This window comes from Schistocerca cancellata, chromosome 1, assembly GCF_023864275.1.
Source record: "Schistocerca cancellata isolate TAMUIC-IGC-003103 chromosome 1, iqSchCanc2.1, whole genome shotgun sequence".
In the NCBI taxonomy this organism is placed as follows: Eukaryota; Metazoa; Arthropoda; class Insecta; order Orthoptera; family Acrididae; genus Schistocerca; species Schistocerca cancellata.
The window spans coordinates 163,267,189-163,287,346 of NC_064626.1; positions in this window are offsets into that span (position 1 = coordinate 163,267,189).

Here is a 20,158-nt window from a genome sequence, read left to right on the forward strand (position 1 = left end):
GACTGCTGAGGGGGTTAGGCTGCTTAGCACCAGAGTCAATACAGTAGAAAAAGATTTTGGACAAAAGTTGGAAAAGATGCAAGATAAACTAGGTGGTGATGTTAAGAATTGTGTGTTATACAAAATATTCTTGGACTCCTTGCTGTGTCAGTTCAGCATAAAAATTCGCCTTTTGGCGATTACCTCCATTTTTGTCAGGAGCAGTCAGTTGCTCCTGACAAAGATAAAGGAGATAAGCATTGAAACCTCGAGGTTTTACGTTGATTTGACATAGCAAGAAGCCCGAGAATGTTTTATACAACAGTGTCATTGTGAAAGGCTTTGTTCTCATTTAAGAATTGTGTTATGAAGCAAAATGCACTTGAGGAAGTAACCACTAACTCTGCTAATAATATCGCAGGTAGAATAGTAAAATGTGAAAAGAAGGTGCTTAAAATAGAAAATAAATTGAATCAAGATTAAATTAAAAAAGCTGTGTAGCATGAACAATAGTTCAAAGGTAAGAGGGCACAATAAACTCTTTAGCAGCGAATCAGGCAACCAATGTGATAGGTGCTCCAGGGGGTAACTCAGAAATGAGAAAATGTTTTACTCATGATGGAAAATACAATCCGCCTGGTTTCATTGCTGCATATAGAGACGGTTTTCTGAGACGAATATCAGAAGTGGCAACAATTAAATTTGTGACAAGACATGCTGAGGATAATTCACACTCGTGGGCAAATTTAATTACAACTTATGAAGTGTTTGAGAATTGTTTCCTGACCAAATTGTGGAGTGAAGTGAAGGAAATACTACTCCAGAACGAGTTCATGAATGGACCAAGTACGAAACACAGAAGTAGGTCAACACAGGAGTCTTGTGTGCATTATTTGGCAAAGTTGACGCTTATAAATCATCTGCTGGGAGTGCTGAGGTAGATTACGACGTTCAAGAGATGCTTACCGGAACATTTTACAATGGAATTGTGCCCACAATGTCACAAATTTCATTGACGAATTTCTAGATTTCATCAAGGGACTTGAACAGGCGTTAAATTCAAGCCACATAATGGGAACAGTAGATAAGGGTACCAGAATGAGATCAATAGTTAAAAAAAAAATGGTTCAAATGGCTCTGAGCACTATGGGACTTAACATCTATGGTCATCAGTCCCCTAGAACTTAGAACTACTTAAACCTAACTAACCTAAGGACAGCACACAACACCCAGCCATCACGAGGCAGGGAAAATCCCTGACCCCGCCGGGAATCGAACCCGGGAACCCGGGCGTGGGAAGCGAGAACGCTACCGCACAACCACGAGGTGCGGGCTCTGAGATCAATAGTAATATCCAAAATAATTATTATGATCATGAGAAATAATAACCACCGTAATGATAATTTTCAGAGGGGAGACAGAAACAGGAACATTTATAATGGAAATGAAAACTGGATCAGAGATTTGAGGGGGACCACCTCAAGAAACGCAACACCAGATTACAAGGTAGGGAAAACAGATGTAGCTGTATCTCAGGTCTGGCAGAGGTGAAACTAATCAGAGTTGAAAAAGACGTGTTGTTTTAAAAATTCTGTGGGCGTCGAAAATTCGGCAAGGAAGTCACATATGTAGGAGATGGAGGTTATAAGAAATGAAATGTGGAATAATTTTAAGCAGCACAACCATAACAGGGACACAAAAAATGTTGTAAAATATGAAGAGAAATTTGATATTGATGATATGGGACTGAAAAACTTATTTTGTGAAAGAGATGTGAAAGATTGAATGAACGTGTATGTGTTGAAATATTCTATGATAAAAAAAAAAGCAGAGGTGGATCTCAATATTGTGGAAGTGGAATGCATGGCGAATTCTGATGAGACACTATTCAGTAACAACTATTATAGTGATGTAGCTGAAAGTAATGAAAATAATTTTCTATCGGAGAAAATAAGTGAATCTGTAGTCTCATCAGTTGCAGGTGAATAATTTGGTATATCGCCATAAGTATGTGAAGGCATTTACACTCCTGGAAATTGAAGTAAGAACACCGTGAATTCATTGTCCCAGGAAGGGGAAACTTTATTGACACATTCCTGGGGTCAGATACATCACATGATCACACTGACAGAACCACAGGCACATAGACACAGGCAACAGAGCATGCACAATGTCGGCACTAGTACAGTGTATATCCACCTTTCGCAGCAATGCAGGCTGCTATTCTCCCATGGAGACGATCGTAGAGATGCTGGATGTAGTCCTGTGGAACGGCTTGCCATGCCATTTCCACCTGGCGCCTCAGTTGGACCAGCGTTCGTGCTGGACGTGCAGACCGCGTGAGACGACGCTTCATCCAGTCCCAAACATGCTCAATGGGGGACAGATCCGGAGATCTTGCTGGCCAGGGTAGTTGACTTACACCTTCTAGAGCACGTTGGGTGGCACGGGATACATGCGGACGTGCATTGTCCTGTTGGAACAGCAAGTTCCCTTGCCGGTCTAGGAATGGTAGAACGATGGGTTCGATGACGGTTTGGATGTACCGTGCACTATTCAGTGTCCCATCGACGATCACCAGTGGTGTACGGCCAGTGTAGGAGATCGCTCCCCACACCATGATGCCGGGTGTTGGCCCTGTGTGCCTCGGTCGTATGCAGTCCTGATTGTGGCGCTCACCTGCACGGCGCCAAACACGCATACGACCATCATTGGCACCAAGGCAGAAGCGACTCTCATCGCTGAAGACGACACGTCTCCATTCGTCCCTCCATTCACGCCTGTCGCGACACCACTGGAGGCGGGCTGCACGATGTTGGGGCGTGAGCGGAAGACGGCCTAACGGTGTGCGGGACCGTAGCCCAGCTTCATGGAGACGGTTGCGAATGGTCCTCGCCGATACCCCAGGAGCAACAGTGTCCCTAATTTGCTGGGAAGTGGCGGTGCGGTCCCCAACGGCACTGCGTAGGATCCTACAGTCTTGGCGTGCATCCGTGCGTCGCTGCGGTCCGGTGCCAGGTCGACGGGCACGTGCACCTTCCGCCGACCACTGGCGACAACATCGATGTACTGTGGAGACCTCACGCCCCACGTGTTGAGCAATTCGGCGGTACGTCCACCCGGCCTCCCGCATGCCCACTATACGCCCTCGCTCAAAGTCCGTCAACTGCACATACGGTTCACGTCCACGCTGTCGCGGCATGCTACCAGTGTTAAAGACTGCGATGGAGCTCCGTATGCCACGGCAAACTGGCTGCCACTGACGGCGGCGGTGCACAAATGCTGCGCAGCTAGCGCCATTCGACGGCCAACACCGCGGTTCCTGGTGTGTCCGCTGTGCCGTGCGTGTGATCATTGCTTGTACAGCCCTCTCGCAGTGTCCGGAGCAAGTATGGTGGGTCTGACACACCGGTGTCAATGTGTTCTTTTTTCCATTTCCAGGAGTGTATATGGGCAGCATAAAAATGGTCTTGACGGCTGGTGATGAATTTTTTATGTATATCGACATAAGTCGAGAATTAATTCATAGAGGGCACTAAATACAATGTTTTAGGTGCTGATTTTACAAAGGCTGAAGCTACTGATTTAGATATCTAGGAGGAAGTAATTTGTAAATTTATTTCTATTGATGGAAGCGAACTGATGGCTTTTGATGAAAGTATGAATTATGAGTGGGTGTAGAAGATGAGTGCGAAAGTAAAGAGTTAGGCAGTAGATCAGAATGCAAAATGTCAAAGTAATCTGAGAGTGGAAAAGTTGTAATGGAGACAAAGTTGGATCCGAGTTTGTAGCAGTTCAAGCGTAATGTGAGTTCTACTGTGAAATAATGCAATAATGGCAATTTATACAGTGTATTGGCAGATACTGAGGTGTTATTGTTGGTGAGTCCTGTAACGTATACACATTAAAAAAAGGTGGTTTACATTGCCTCTGTTGCGAGAGTTCTGGAACCAGCACAGAAATTGGAACAGAGATCAACATGAACATCATTTCTGTCTTTGTTATTGCTCATGAAAATCACACATTGCACATTGTACCACCATATAGCGAGACCTCCAAAGGTGGTGGTCCAGAGTGCTGTACACACTGTTACCACTAATATCCAGTAGAATGTCCTCTTGCGCTGATGCATGCCTGTATTCATCGTGGCATACTGTCCACAAGTTCACCAAGGCACTGTTGGTCCAGATTGTCCCACTCCTCAAAGGCGATTCGGCGTAGATCCATCAGAGTGGTTGGTGGGTCTCATTATCCATAAACACCGCTTTTCAATCCATCCCAGACTTGTTTGATAGGGTTCATGTCTGGAGAACATGCTGGCCACTCTAGTCGAGCGATGTCTTTATCCTGAAGGAAGTCATTCCCAAGATCTATACGATGGGGGCGCGAATTGTTGTCCCTGAAGATGATTGCCTCGCCTATATGCTGCCAATATGGTTGCACTATCATACAGCCATTATGGCGCCTTCCATGGCCACCAGCGGGCATACGTCAGACCCACATAATGCGACCCCAAAACAGCAGGGGACATCCACCTTGCTGCACTCGCTGGACAGTGTGTCTAAGGCAATCAGCGTGACAGGCTTGCCTCCAAACACGTCTCTGACGATTGTCTGGTTGAAGGCATATGCGGCACCTGTCGGTGAAGAGAACATGATGCCAATCCTGAGCGATCCATTCAGCACAATGTTGGGCCCATCTGTACTGCTCCGTACGGAAATCACCATGGACATCGGGAGTGAAGTTGCGCATCATGCAGCCTATTGCACACTGTTTGAGTTGTAACACGCCGTCCTGTGGCTGCACGAAAAGCATTATTCAACATGGTGGCGTTGCTGTCAGAGTTCCTCCGACCATAACCCGTTGGTAGCGGTCATCCACTGCAGAAGTAGCCCTTGGGCGGCCTGAGAGAGGCATGTCATCGACAGTTCCTGTCTCTCTGTATCTCCTCCATGTCTGAACAACACCGCTTTGGGTTACTGCGAGACGCCTGGCCACTTCCCTTGTTGAGAGCCCTTCCTGGCACAGAGTAAGAATGCGGACGCGATCGAACCGCGGTATTGAACTACAGATAACAAGAACCACGTACCTCCTTCCTGGTTGAATGACTACTGGAACTGATCGGCTGTCAGACCCCCTTTGTCTAATAGGTGCTGTTCATGCATGGTTGTTTACATCTTTGGGCGGATTTAGTGACGCCTTTGAACAGTCAACGGGGCTGTGCCTGTGTTAGAATATCCAGAGTCAACGTCTATCTTCAGGAGTTCTGGGAACTGGGGTATGCAAAACATTTTTTGATGTGTGTATTAATGGATGTATGGATGTTTTAAGTAATGAATCTTATGGGTTATCGGCCACTGTTAATGGAGTTATTTGTGATTAAGTTTATGATGATTTGGTGGGAAGAAGCGAGGTTTTGTGTAAAGGAGATGAAGTTTTAAATTGTGTGGTTAACTGTGAGAATGTTGCAGCTACTGTCAATAATTCAGAGAAGAGACAGTATATTTGATTCTGAAGAGGATGATGCAATTATGGATTTTGAGTAAGATTTTGGTGCTACAGATGATTTGGAGATAGATCAGGACAATCTGGAATGGAAAATGAAAATGAGGGTTGGTCTGAAACTGTAGTGTGCACCATAATGTAGGGTAGAAAGAAAGGGATATGGAAAATGATATTTTGAGAGAGCATTGTTTATGGAAGGGTGAAATTAAAATGTACAACCTGAAGTAAAATAGATGATATTGAGGAAGAAAGTGTGCATCTCTTGAAATAGAAAATAGTTTTCCAGTGGTAACAGAAGATAAAGTTTGTGAATGTAAGAGTCTGTTGGTGAATGAGGAAACAGGGATCGAATTTGAGCAGACGAAAAAGCAGGAAAAAATGAGGTTCAAAAGATATGCACACTGGCAATGTAGATGCTATAAGAGCCAACAGTGGTAGAATTGCACCTTGAAAAAGAAGAACGGCATGTACATTAATATATTTATTTTATTTATTTATGCATTTATTTTACCTGTAACAAAGTATATTTCACGTGTTAGTTTTAAGAATTTTAAGGGTTATTTCTGTTCTGTATAGGAGGTAATTTGGCGGACTTAAGACACATGTGATAAAATATGGGGACACAGTGTAATGCAGGAAGTTGAGTAGATGTTGGTCACACAATTCTTGGTGTGTGGAGATCGGCAAATGTCTTTATTTATGTAAGAGAGGAATATGAATTGTCTGTACATGAAATTTGCGGGGGAAATGTCAAGGGGTTATTTAAATGTACTATCTATACTATTTTGGATGGGTTTCTCATGTATTATGTGTAGCTTAACTACAGTTATTATTCACACAAAAATCGGTATGCGGAGATCATCAGACCATAATGAAATTTTAATTGTTTCAGATGTAGAAAACGAGCTTACATGCAAAATATAAGCGAAAGTTTTGGGGATATGTTTCGTTGGATTAATTCTGCAATATGTTATTTTGAAAGGGTTTTGAATAGATTTATATAAGTAAAAGTTCAGGATAACTTTGTATGAAGTTTATGAGAATAATTCTAAAGATAAATGCCTTGTTATGTTAGTAAGATGTTGTTGAATTGTGATCCAGTTACATGCTGAGTTGAAATGTATGTTAAATGGGTGATTATCGCTCAGAGTATTATTAGTTTTAAAGTTTCTAATTAGATTGGTAAAACAGTAGAGAAATGATAAACTGTTAGTTGATTTATGGCGTCAAAGTAATTTTGTACCACGAAAGACACGTTTTCTAGTGGAAACATGGATAGAGTGTTTGAAATGTCGATATGAATTAATTGTGTTGCGTATGCTATAACTCAGTTTTTGCTTGCTATCCTATTTGTGAACGTATCGATTACACTGAGAAAGGCGTTCAGTGTCTGATTAATGGGTATTCGGGAAGTCATATGATGATTTGGAGAGCTTTTGTCGTTCAGCACTGATGGTGACTGCAGTGAGACATGTGTTCTGCGCAGTATGTGGCCATGGGGTTCATACATTTCTCCAGATGTACCTGGACTGTGAACAAGCTAAACTTTGAGTTCAGCACACTGATTGTGTGATATGTTTGTGATAGTGAAGTGCTACGATGTGGTCGAAGCAAAAGGTTGTTCAAATAAGCGCAAAAGTGCTAAAAACTCTTGAGATGATCGAGCTGACTAGAAAGTTTCTTTAAATTTATGTTTTTTAGGTATTTAATTATAATTTGTGTTAGATTTACTAAATTTATACTGATAAGATGTTATTACATATATAACAGAAGGAACTGCATGTCATGGTCTGAGAGGCCATTGACTGCATCCTGGATATATAAGGAAACTTATACAAGCATCCAGTACAATCAGCCACTGAGGCCTCAAGAACAGACCTGCAAAATCAAGATGAACTCTTGTTCAAGACTGAGTGGGGTGTGACCATACTCCTTAGGAGGCGCTGCTTGACGGCGTTGATAAAGCGTACAGTTGGCAGAGTGAGCTCAATACCTTTGTTTGCCTTTTCCAAAAAAGATGTTTATGGGATATCTGTTTTGTGAGGACGATAATCCAATGACACTGATGTACCAAACTAGGCATCCCAGTTAGAGGGCCTGAGGAATGATGATACTAATTGTCCATTCTCATTCTGTAAGAGAAGAACTTCCTTAAACAGTTCTTTATTTTCTACAGAATTACCTGACGTGTTATCAAATTTCTATCACTATGAAATCCTACTTTTAAATAAACTTTTTTTTTTTATTTTCGCAATGCACTCACAATGTGGGTCAGAGAAATAAACTTGATTTTAGTCAATATTTGCTTTTCATGTCGTCTTCTTTAATCTTTAGTCTTTCTGTGCATATTTTCGAGGTCTGGAGTGTATAAGCTCAAATGCAGTGATTGCAATAAGTTTTATATTGACCGGACTGGTAGCAATTTTGCAACAGAGTGTAAAGAGTCCAACAAGAGGGCTTTGAGGATTAATTTAAATTCCGAGAATCTAGACGCTTTTATCGAAAGCCTTAAAATTCTACCAAAGCACCAATTTGGTCGAACCTGACATAGATTCTCATAGAAAAAAGCAGTAACAATGAATGATAAACGAGCTGACTGATTTTAGTAAAAATTGTTTTTTGGCATCTTCTGAGACCTGTTGTGATGTGCGAGTGCTTTAAGAAACCAACCCCCCGACCCCTATCTTATTTTTTATTGAATCCATATGGATTACACAGTGGTTGTCTTGGAGCCATTTTATCTATGATTTTACCATTGCCTTTTGTTATATTTTTGTTACTGACTGTTTGTTTTTTGCTGTTTTTGGCCTCCACTACTTTACTCTCTTTGGTCTGCAGTCCTGCATTTGGTGCTGCAATATTTTACTGTAAGCTACCGTACATTGTTCTACTCTTATGGTATTCAAGTTTGTTGAAATCCTACGAGAGTTGTGTAGATGCACATGTATTAATCCATATGAATTCGTCATTTTAATATTTACTTAACACATTAACAAATTTTAAAAAATCTAATTGACATTTTATTCATGTTTGCAGTTATCTGTCATCTATCAAACAGAGTGCGCTGTTATTGCGCTTTGAGCATCAGCTGATGGCGGTTGAATAATTTACCTTCTTACTGGTTGGTGTGTTGCCATCAGTATGCATCTAGACTTTGTATGAGTATGTACTGTTTGATGATATAAATTGTATTGACGTTTAAAAGTGTTTGAAATGTATTACGTATATTATGGTGTCGAAAGCCTTCTGGAAATGTAAAAATATGGAATCAATTTGACATCCCCTGTCAATAGCACTCATTATTTCATGAGTATAAAGAGCCAGTTGCGTTTCACAAGAACGATATTTTCAGAATCCGTGTTGACTACGTGTCAATAAATCGTTTTCTTCGAGGTACTTCATAATGTTCGAATGCAGTATATGTTCCAAAACCCTATTGCATATCAGCGTTAGTGATATGGACCTGTAATTCAATGGATTACTCCTACCTCGCTTTTTGGTTATTGGTGTGACTTGAGCAATTTTCCAGTCTTTAGGTATGGGCCTTTCTGTGAGTGAGCGGTTGTATGTAATTGCTAAATATGGAGCTATTGTATCATCATGCCCTGAGAGGAATCTGACTGGTATATAATCTGGACCAGAAGCCTTGCTTTTATTGATTTAAGCTGCTTTGCGACACCGGGGATACCTATTTCTGTGTTTCTCATCTTGGCAGTTGTTCTTGATTGGAATTCAGGAATATTTACTTCGTCTCCTTTGGTGAAGGAGATCCGGAAAATGATGTTTAATAACTCTGCTTTAGTGGCACTGTCATCAGTAACTTTAACGTTGTTATCGCGCAGTGAAGGTATTGATTGCGTCTTGCCACTGGTGTGCTTTATGTATGACCAGAATCTCTTTGGGTTTTCTGCCAGATTTCGAGACAGAGTTTCGTTGTGGAAATTATTGAAAGCATCTCACATTGAAGTACGCACTATATTTCAAAGTTCTGCAAAGCTTTGCCAGTCTTGGGGATTTTGCGTTCTTTTAAATTTGGCATGCTTTTCTCGCTGTTTCTGCAACAGCGACCTGACTCGTTTTGTGTACCATGGGGAATCAGTACCATCACTTATTAATTTATGTGGTATACATCTCTCAATTGCTGTCGATACTATCTCTTATAAATCATTCCACAACTTTTCTATGCTTACATGATTAGATCGGAAAGAGTGTGTTGTGTACATAGCTCCGCGTAGTCAGCGCGTACACAACTTTACCACTAGAGCGCGCTCCGCTAAGCACAACAGCGCAGGCGCAGCGCTCGTCCGTCTCCGCACTACGGGATAGTGAGACAGACCAAATTCTGCTTCCGCCGATCCGCGTGTTACTATGTAACGCAGTCAATGAGATTGCTGCTAATTTAGAACATTTTCTCCTCGCGGATCACACTCGTGCAGTGATACCTGAACGCTCGAGGTATTATAACGAGTGTACAGACCTGCAATTAGTCAGCCTGCATTAATCTGTTGTCAAGTTTCAGGCTGCGCCTAATAAGATGATCATATTCCTGTACATAGCCATGAAGAGAAATGTATAGACACTTTGTCAAGTATCAGAGATGTGAAAATAAGATTAACGTACCAAGACCAAAAGGAACTTCAGATTGTCGATTGTAAATAGCATCCCGAACCAAGTTAAGTTATTTTTATGCTTGTTATTATTTTAATAAATGTGTGTGAAAATTAATCAAGTTCTGTTTAAAGTTGGTCACCGTCAATCTGGTAATCTAAGCGTGTAAGTGGCATTTCTATCATCTGACCTAACGGCAGAAGACAAACACGCCACCATAAGACCACGAGACATATTGCTGACACTCGCCTACTTCGTTACAGCGACAAGTCAAATAATCTGATGGTGTGTGTACCGAAGGTCTTACAGTACGCACACCACACAGTGCAAGCTGTCTCTTAAAAAGGTGTTAAGAGCATTTTTATCAGCTTTTTTGCGTTTCTTTTTGATCGTTGTAGGAGTTACGGTATTCAGCTTAGCAACTACTGCCTTGTGGTCGCTAATCCCTGTATTCGTCATGATACTCACTATTTGTCCAGTATTATTTGTTGCTAAGAGGTCAAGTATCCTTTCGCAACCATTTACGCTTCCAGTGGGCTCATGAACTAATTGTTCAAAATAATTTTCTGAGAAAGCGTCCAGTACAACTTCGGATGACGTTTTATGCCTGCCGCCGTCCTTAAGCGTATAATTTTTCCAGCATATCAAGGGTAGATTAGAGTCACCACCGACTATAATTGTATAAGTGGGGTACCTATTTCAAACGAGACTCAAGTTTTCTTTGAACGGTTCAGCACTATATCTTCTGAGTCGGGGGGAGGGGGGGGCGGTAAAACGACCCAATTAATAGTTTAATTCGGTTGTCAATTATAACCTCTACCCATACTATTTCGCAAGAACTATCTACTTCAATTTCACAAGGCAAACTACTTCTTACAGCAATAAATGCTCCTCCACCAATTGTATTTGATCTATCCTTTCTGAACACTGTTATTAGAGCGTTAGAAAAAATTTCTGCTGAGCTTATTTCCGGCTTTCTGTACCTATAAATGTTTGAGCTTCAGTGCTTTCTACTAGGGCTTGGAGCTCTGGTTCTTTCCCAGCACAGCTACGACAATTTACAACTACAATGCCGACAGTTTCTACAACTAATTTGCTGTGTTTTACCTGCCCTATTTTAGACGGATGCTCTTTCTGTGGTCCCCTCAGGCCCTCTAACCTAAAAAAACCGCCCAGTCCCTTCCACACAGCCCCCACTACCCGTGTAGCCGCTTCCTGTGTGGGCCTCTACTCGTCTCTGCACCAAAGCACCACAGTCGGTTCTATCGACGATGCTGCAGACGGTGAGCTCCACCTTAATCTTGCGAGCAAGACTGGCAGTCTTTACTTTTTCCGATAGCTGCCCAAAACCAGAGAGAATCTCCTCCGATTCGAGGCGACACACGTCATTGGTACCGGCGTGAGCCAACACCTGTAGTTGGCTGCACCCTGTACTTTTCATGTCATCTGGAAGCAGCCTCCCTACATCTGGAATGACTCTTCCCAGTATCACACAGAGTGCACACTGGGTTCCTTCCCCTCCTTGACAGCCATGTACCTAAGGGACCCCATTACGTGCCTAATGTTGGAGCTCCCAACTACCAGCAAACCCATCCTCTGTGAACGCCCAGACCTTGCGGGCCGAGAAGTTTCTTCTGGAAGAGGGTGGGTAGAGCCAACAAAAGAGTATGTATCATTGGCGGAACGCTTAGAAGGAGCAACAGGTGTACTAAAGAGACTACTTACACCACGCTTGTTGATGGGACTAACGGATGGCATTGAAAAAGTACAAAGAAGGGCAGCTCGTCTTGTATTATCGCGAAGTAGAGGAGATAGTGCCACAGACTTAATACATGAATTGGAGTGGCAATCATTAAAACAAAAGCGATTTTCGTTGCAATGGGATCTTCTCATGAAATGTCAATCACTGATTTTCTGCTCTGATTGCGAAAATATTCTGTTGGAACTCACTTACATAGGGAGAAAATGGTAGAAAGACAGCTTGAAGGAGGTTCATTGGACCTTCTGCCAGGCACTTTACTGTGAATAGTAATCACGTAGATGTAGACGTATTTGTACCGTATTAATTGTGTGCACTTCTAATTTTGAGACCTACTGAAATGACAGGCATTCTATGGTTATTTTCTTCCCTTATGAAAAATGTTGTTGTAATATGTGCAAAGAGTTGTATGAGAGCATACTGAAAAGTTTTACCTTCGAATTTTTTATATGAAAACTCTTAAAGCTGATATATATATATATATATATATATATATATATATATATATATATATATATGTGTGTGTGTGTGTGTGTGTGTGTGTGTGTGTGTGTGTATGTGTACAATGTTATTAACGTTTATATATATGTATAGTGGCAGAGGGCTTCAAATATGTAGACATGAAGAATAAAGATGTGGTATGTTAACAATGTTTAAGAATTTACAAATAAAAATTCAGAGCTATTACATTTTAGCATGTCCTTATACATACCATGTTTCTTCTTTTTGTATCATAATAGATCTGATGATGGGAGTTAGCCAAAACACATAAAATAAAAAAATAAACAATAATGAAATACGACCAAGATTGAAAAAAATTATGTTTGTGCATAGTTATGACTGATGACGTATATAAATAAAGACATTATGACTGCCATTTTTAAATATTGCATGATCAAAGTGTGAATGGCAGAAGTATATGTCTGTATTTTATGGTCAGATGTCATGAGTGATGAGAAAGAATAAAAAACAGGCTGACTTGGTGTTAAGTACATTTTACTTTGAAGAATGATATTGGTCTTTTCTCATCTGCATCATTGGATCATTAAAAATGTCTACATCACATAGAATTATCTGAAGCAGTATAAGAACTGTATATGTAGTGAAGTGGCAGCAGTTATTAATGCAGTAGTATTCTATGTTAATTTTCATATAATATATTCCGAGGAAATAATTGAAGCTGATGACTTTGTCATTGGCATGAGAAACTGTTGAAATATTTTGGCCACCTTAATTCCTTTCGTTAACTCACAGATTTGCAGTTTTGCATTAACAAACATAAATTGGATTTATTCACTTAAAAAAGAAATAATAACTGATATAACCCATTATTGCTAGATTTGCATGAAAAGGCCAATCATACAATTAACTGTATTTTTTGTGTTTGGGCTAGAAAGTTGTCTGTAGGAAAAGTACATTCTATTCTCAAATGACGAAATATTCATTCTGCATGTGAACAGTGTTAACTTTGATCTTGTGTATTTTTGTTGCAAAATTTTTACTGGAGTTTTACCTTTTCAATGCATGGACAGCAGAAATTATTTTGTGGTTAGCAAAACATTTCTAATCAGTTACAAAAATTTCATATCACTGATCTGGCAAAAGGAGACCAATATAATAATTTTTTTAAACATGTTCTGGAAGCCAAAACCATTTCAACAGTCAGGAAGACGACTGACACAAAATAGGTTATTGTAACGATTACATAGTGCACAAGATTCTGTTCTATCGTTGTACTCACTGCAAATGTTTTACTTTTTAGTTTTACATATTACGTCAACTGTAAGGAACTGCTGTTTATCTGACAAAGATAAAAAGGGTGAGCTGTGATCATGGTCTACATGGTCTACTTTGCACTAACATTCATTGAAGTAGATGCTGTAAGACTTTTACTAAGTGAGGCGCAAATCCAATTCACTACGACTGATCATATATTTACTGCCCAAAAGCATTTCAAACTAAATTATAGTTCTACTTAGAACAGTTCTGAAAGGTTATTCTTTCAAGTGTAATCAGTGATCACCATATCATCTGTGTACCAGTTCATAAGCATAGCATTGAAGTTGTTTCATAACGAGAACAACCAGGATACTGCTGGAAAAATATTAGTACACCCTCTTAGATGTTTCCAATTCACTCAAGATTTATTGTTGCAACAGCGCATATAGAGTACATGAAATGATTACATTTACAGATCAATAATACAAACGGCTCTAAGGTACTGGCATCGACCCATGCTAAAAGCCTCATATTAGTACGTGGTGTAGCCACACTAGATGTCCTGTCATATCCCACACATGCTAGATTGGAGACAAGTACAGAGATCGTGCTGGTCAGGAAAGTTGCTGCATGTCTTTCAAAGCACCTCGAGTTTCACAGGCAGTGTGTGGGCGAGCATTATCCTGCTAGGAAACACACACCTTCCTGTTGCAAGAAAGGCAACAGAACGGATCTAACAACATCTTGCACGTACTGTGCACTGGTTAGCGTCCCCTTCAGAAACACCAAATGTGAATGAGAGTTATAGCTTATCGAACCGTAGACCATAAGACCTTGGGTGAAGCCAGTGTGTCTCGGATGAACGCACTCTAGGAGACAACACTTACCAGTTGTTATGTCGTACGTGCAAACGACCATCACTTACGTTCATGCAGAATCTGTTTTCATTGATGAAATGGTTCAAATGGCTCTAAGCACTATGGGACTTAACATTTGAGGTCATCAGTCCCCTAAACTTAGAACTACTTAGACCTAACTTAACCTAAGGACATCACATACATCCATGCCTGAGGCAGGATTCGAACCTGCGACCGTAGCAGCCGCGTGGTTCCGGATTGAGGCGCCTAGAACAGCTCTACTACCGCGGCCGGCTCATTGATGAAGACCACGGGAGGCCATTCCATCTTCCAAGTGATGCTCCGATAACACCAGTCTAACTGTGAACGTCGATGCTGTGGCGTCCCTTTCAAATTTGCTCAGTTGTCTGTAGGAAGTACGGGTGCGTCTCCGTGGCATGATACCTGCTTGCTTCATGCGTTTGCACCACATTGTGCCTTCTGGCTGTGAGCATTCCGTATTAAAGGGAGGACACATGTGGCGCTTTGGTAGCTATGCAACTACACTATCTGCTGTCAGTACATCTACTGCCCCCCCAGATGCCACGTGCCGTCATTGGATCAAAATCGACGTCGTCTTTCCAAGTATATTATTTTTTTCAGGCAGTTCTTTCCTTTATTATGTGGTAGACGCCTTTTTTTAAAAAACGAAAAAGTTTTTTGTCACTACGTTATTCAGAGGCGCATGTTCAGTTGGTTAAATTTATTTAGACCTTTATTAACTAACGGCAGACGTTAACTCTGTAAGAGAAAGGTCCCTCATTTCATCTACATGAACTGCTGCCCCCCCCCCCCCCCCCCCCAGTTGATTAGACCCTGTGAATAGAATACGTTCTTGTGAAACACAACTGGTCTCGTACTCACACTAACTAATCATTGGTGTCAATTCACAAGTTTCTTCCAATCAAATTGTGCCATATCGTGGGTCTCTCAGTTGTGTGACTCTGTTCGTTATTTCCTGTTCGAAAGGGCACAGTTCATTGTAATGACGAGAAGTCATTGAGTGTAACAGAAGCAATATCTGGTGTTCCTCAAAGTCGTTATAGCTTTCTGCTGTTCTTAATGCACATAAACGGTTTAGGAGACCATCTGAGCAGTTTTCTGGGATTGTTTGGAGACGATGCTGCCTTTTCTCATCTAGTAAACTTGTGAGAAGATCAGCACGAATTACAAAACGATTTACACAAGACATCTGCTTGGCGCGAGAAGTGCAAATTGATCCTAACCAATAAAAAGTGTGAGGTCCTCTATATGAGTTCGAAAAGTTGTGTTAAATTTCGGTTACACTTTAAATCAAACAAATTTAAAGGCTGTCGATTCAACGAAATGTCTAGGGACTGCAGTTAGGAACAACTTAAGTTAGAACATCACGCAGGAAATGCTGTGGGTGCTGCGAACTAAGGACTGTGCTTTATTGGCAGAACTGTTAGAAATTGAAACAGATCTACTAAAGAAACACTACGCTCGTTCGTTCGCTTCCGGAGTGTTGCTTACAGGTATAGGATCCTTACCAGATAGTCTTGACGAAGAACATCGAATCAAATGGAAGAGTTTCACGGATATAGCAAACGAGATGAGGGAGTAATCATTAAAACAAAGGTGATTTTCATTGCGATGAGATAGTTTCTGGAAATTTCAATCGCCAATTTTCTCCTCCGAATGACAATATATTTTGTTTACTTCCACCTGACTAGGAAGAAATGGCCTTGTTAATAAAAAAAAAAGACATTAGAGCTAGCACGGAAATATTGAGGTGTCTATTTTATGCACCTGGTATTCCAGAGTGGGAGGACCGAAAATAGTGTGCAAGTGATTCTATGAACCCTCTGCCAGATACTTAGGTGTTAACTGCAGAGTAGTCATGTAGATATAGATACAAAAAGAGGTTATTAGAGAGGAAGCACAAGATTAACAGGGTAAATCAAACGTTTCCTTTTCGAAGGAACTACCCCAGCCCATTATTTGTTGTTACCGCACATCTACCGTGTAGTTAATTTGTCTATCATTAATTTTAATTATTAGGTTATGTTATAGATCATTAACAGGCGTTTTGCTTCAACACATTTTGTTTAGAAAGGACGCCAGTCACCATTTCTAGAAGTATTTTGTCTTCTCACAAAAAGTCTGTGACAGTTCAAAAAGTGAAGTTACTTTTTAATGATAGATAGCTTTCGATCAAATTAAAACGCAGTAAGGAATCTTACATTGTGTTGTGGTGTGATGTACCCTAGGTTTCTTCAAGTGATGGCGAAGATATTATGTTGTCGATACAAAACAAAATATTTTCACAATACGTACAAACACAAGATACTGCCTAACAAATTCGAGAACTGAATCATATCCAGTTGAAAAGCAGAGTATGCAGGCTAACATGAAAGCCACCCAGAGCACGTTCTACAAATCAAGCCTGGCTCGCAGTCAGTTATTGAACAGATGGTCGTTAGTTGTAACCTGTACACGAAGTGCACATTCTATCGTTGTCGTTATCTCTTGTTCCTTTATACATACGGAGGAGCTACGGAGTAACATCCCGTGATATGATGTGGATGGTGGTGTGTCTGTCACTCAACGCGCTGGTCCTGTGGAAAGGTTCACATTTGGTTCGTCGTGTGCAGCCGATCCCGTTCTCACTGGAGTCCACTTCGTTGTCAGTTACAGCAGAAGAACATATGAGTTAAATTCGTGCTGCAATCAGAAGAGACTAGAGCAATAATAGTAAAAGTTCGGTTTTTGTTTGACCAGTACTGTAAGTATGAAAAAAAATGTACAACGAAATAAAACGTAGATGTCATGTGACTAGCTCCTCCCGTCGGGTAGACCGTTCGCCGGGTGCCAGTCTTTCTATTTAGCGACTTGAGCGTCGATGGGGATGAAATGATGATGATTAGGACAACACAGCACCTAGTCCCTGAGCGGAGAAAATCTCCGATCCAGCCGGGTATTGGACCCTAGCCTTTAGGACTGACATTCTATCGCGCTGACCACTTTTTTTATCTCGTTTTTTGTTCTGTATTGTTCGTTGAATTTGTTCGTAGCGGACGTCCGATGACACTCGTTCAGGTTGTTCGTTGATCCGCTCAACTCAGTTTTTTTTTTATGACAGACGGTAGCTAAACCCTCTGACCGAACACGCTGAGCTACCGTGCCGGCACCACTCAGTTACCGGGAGCGGACGACAACGAAGTGACAGAATAGGTTAGGAACTGGTTCAAATGGTTCAAATGGCTCTGAGCACTATGGGACTTAACAGCTGAGGTCATCAGTCCCCTAGACTTAGAAATACTTAAACCTAACTAACCTAAGGACATCACACACATCCATGCCCGAGGCAGGATTCGAACCTGCGACCGTAGAAGCAGCGCGGTTCCGGACTGAAGCGCCTAGAACCGCTCGGCCACAACGGCCGGCCGGTTAGGAACTGAGGCAACAGTATGTTAATAACAGTCCGTATTCAGAATAAATTTTAATTCTATAGCATTCCTCACGATATGCGTAAGTTAACTCGGCGTAACCACCAAATCCAACTACTAGCACTCTGTTGTTGTAACGCTCTACATAATCCTGTAGAAATCCGTGATTCGGTATGTACAGTACATGAAAGTATGGTATATATGACGGTAGTATCTGTTCCCAAAAGAATAGTTACCGTGGATGACCATGCAGCTTTGCTAGAAATGAAATGATAATTAAATGGACACCCTAGCTGCAAACAGGCGTTGATGTACTTTATTGGGGACATGTTGAAAATGTGTGCCCCGACCGTGACTCGAACCCGGGATCTCCTGCTTACATGGCAGACGCTCTGAAAGCATGGCAGATGCTCTGAAAGCATGGTAGCCTGATCAAGTACACAATTAATTGTGATGGCCACAGACTGGAAGCTGTAGATGTTTTGTTGTATTCTACAATTTAAGGCAATTTACATCAAAAGTTTTGGTATGCAAGTGGTTTGAAGGCAAGAGTCTTGATGATGAAGAGTTTTTAAGGGAGCTATCTCATCTGATGAGATGCAGTTCAACCGAACAGTACTGTACACTGATATTGTCATATGCATTCTGGGGCCCTGTAAATACATATATTCACATGGGAAAAATGCGTATTTATCAGGGGTTAATATGTGTTGTTACGTGAGTTTATACGGTTTAACAATCCCATTTTTCTTTGCAGTACACCAAGATCGGTTAGCGGCATCTCAGTATGCTCGAAACAACTTCCCAAGCATTTGACAGCACTTTTAATGTGAGAGATTTCACCTACAGCAAAATCATACTTCATCTCACTATCGTTGACATATCATGGTGTACAGCTGTAGTGATGTTTCTAACAGTGCCAGTGTCTTCTCGAGGTTACCCTGCGTTTTACATGGCTCCCCTATGAATTAAGTACATATGGTTAGAAGTAGATCTATTTTTGAATCATCTAAGACAGTGGGGGGGAGGGGGGATCTTGTATCTCGACGGCTGGGTCCACCAAGGAAAAGCTTGGGACAGAGCCCACTTTGGTGGAAGACCGACAGCTTTGGGTTGTGTTGCTGTCCAGCCTACCTTGTCAGAGGTGGAATCTAGGAAATCCATCGTTCCACTAGTCTGCCACAGTGAGTATATCTACCCACTAATTTAGAACGTAATACATCTGGGCGAAAAAAGGGGGTGGGTAGAAGGGTGCTTGTATTGTGGTCTCGAAACTACTTGGCATGACTAATGATGTGGCCCAATCACTAGCAGCCAAAGGCTTCACTACACCTTGTGTTTAAGTGGTCATGTTTGAAGCTATTTTTATCTGTTGTGGCGTAGCAAGACAGCCACGCCACTAGGAAGTAGCCGAAAGGCACGCGTACACACACGCCGGCTGGCGTGAGTTCTGGAACAGGATACTTGGTGAATGCTATAGAGAAAAATATGCAGTTCCTCGGATACTTAACTTCATTGCATCCTTGTGGTACATCGCTCTTGATAATACAAATAAGACTCTTTCCAGATATGGTTAATGGCGCCTTGCTAGGTCGTAGTCATGGACTTAGCTGAAGGCTATTCTAACTGTCTCTCGGCAAATGAGAGAAAGGCTTCGTCGGTGTAGTCGCTAGCAAAGTCGTCGTACAACTGGGGCGAGTGCTAGTCCGTCTTTCTAGACCTGCCATGTGGTGGCGCTAGGTCTGCAAGTACTGACAGTGGCGACACGCGGGTCCAACATGTACTAATGGACCGCGGCAGATTTAAAGCTACCATCTAGCAAGTGTGGTGTCTGGCGGTGACACCACATTATCCACAACAAAGATCGTCTGAGGAGGAAATACATGTGTTGCTGCAAATCAAATGGTTCTGAGCACTATGGGTCTTAACTGCTGATGTCATCAGTCCCCTAGAAGTTAGAACTACTTAAACCTAACTAACCTAAGGACATCACACACATCCATGCCCCAGACAGGATTCGATCGTGCGACCGTAGCGGTCGCGCGGTTCCACACTGTAGCGCCTAGAACCGCTCGTGTGTTGCTGCAGGTGTATACATAATGTATATATTCAAGATGGTGGCACAACCAAGACCTGTCGAAAAAATGTGGATGACTCTGTTCACAAATCATCTAAGATTGGAAGGGGGAAGTTACGCATGCACAAGTTGATATAATCTCGAATCGTAAAACTGAAAGTGTTTAGTGCGAAAGACACGCTGTCGAATCAGTACATACTAGTAG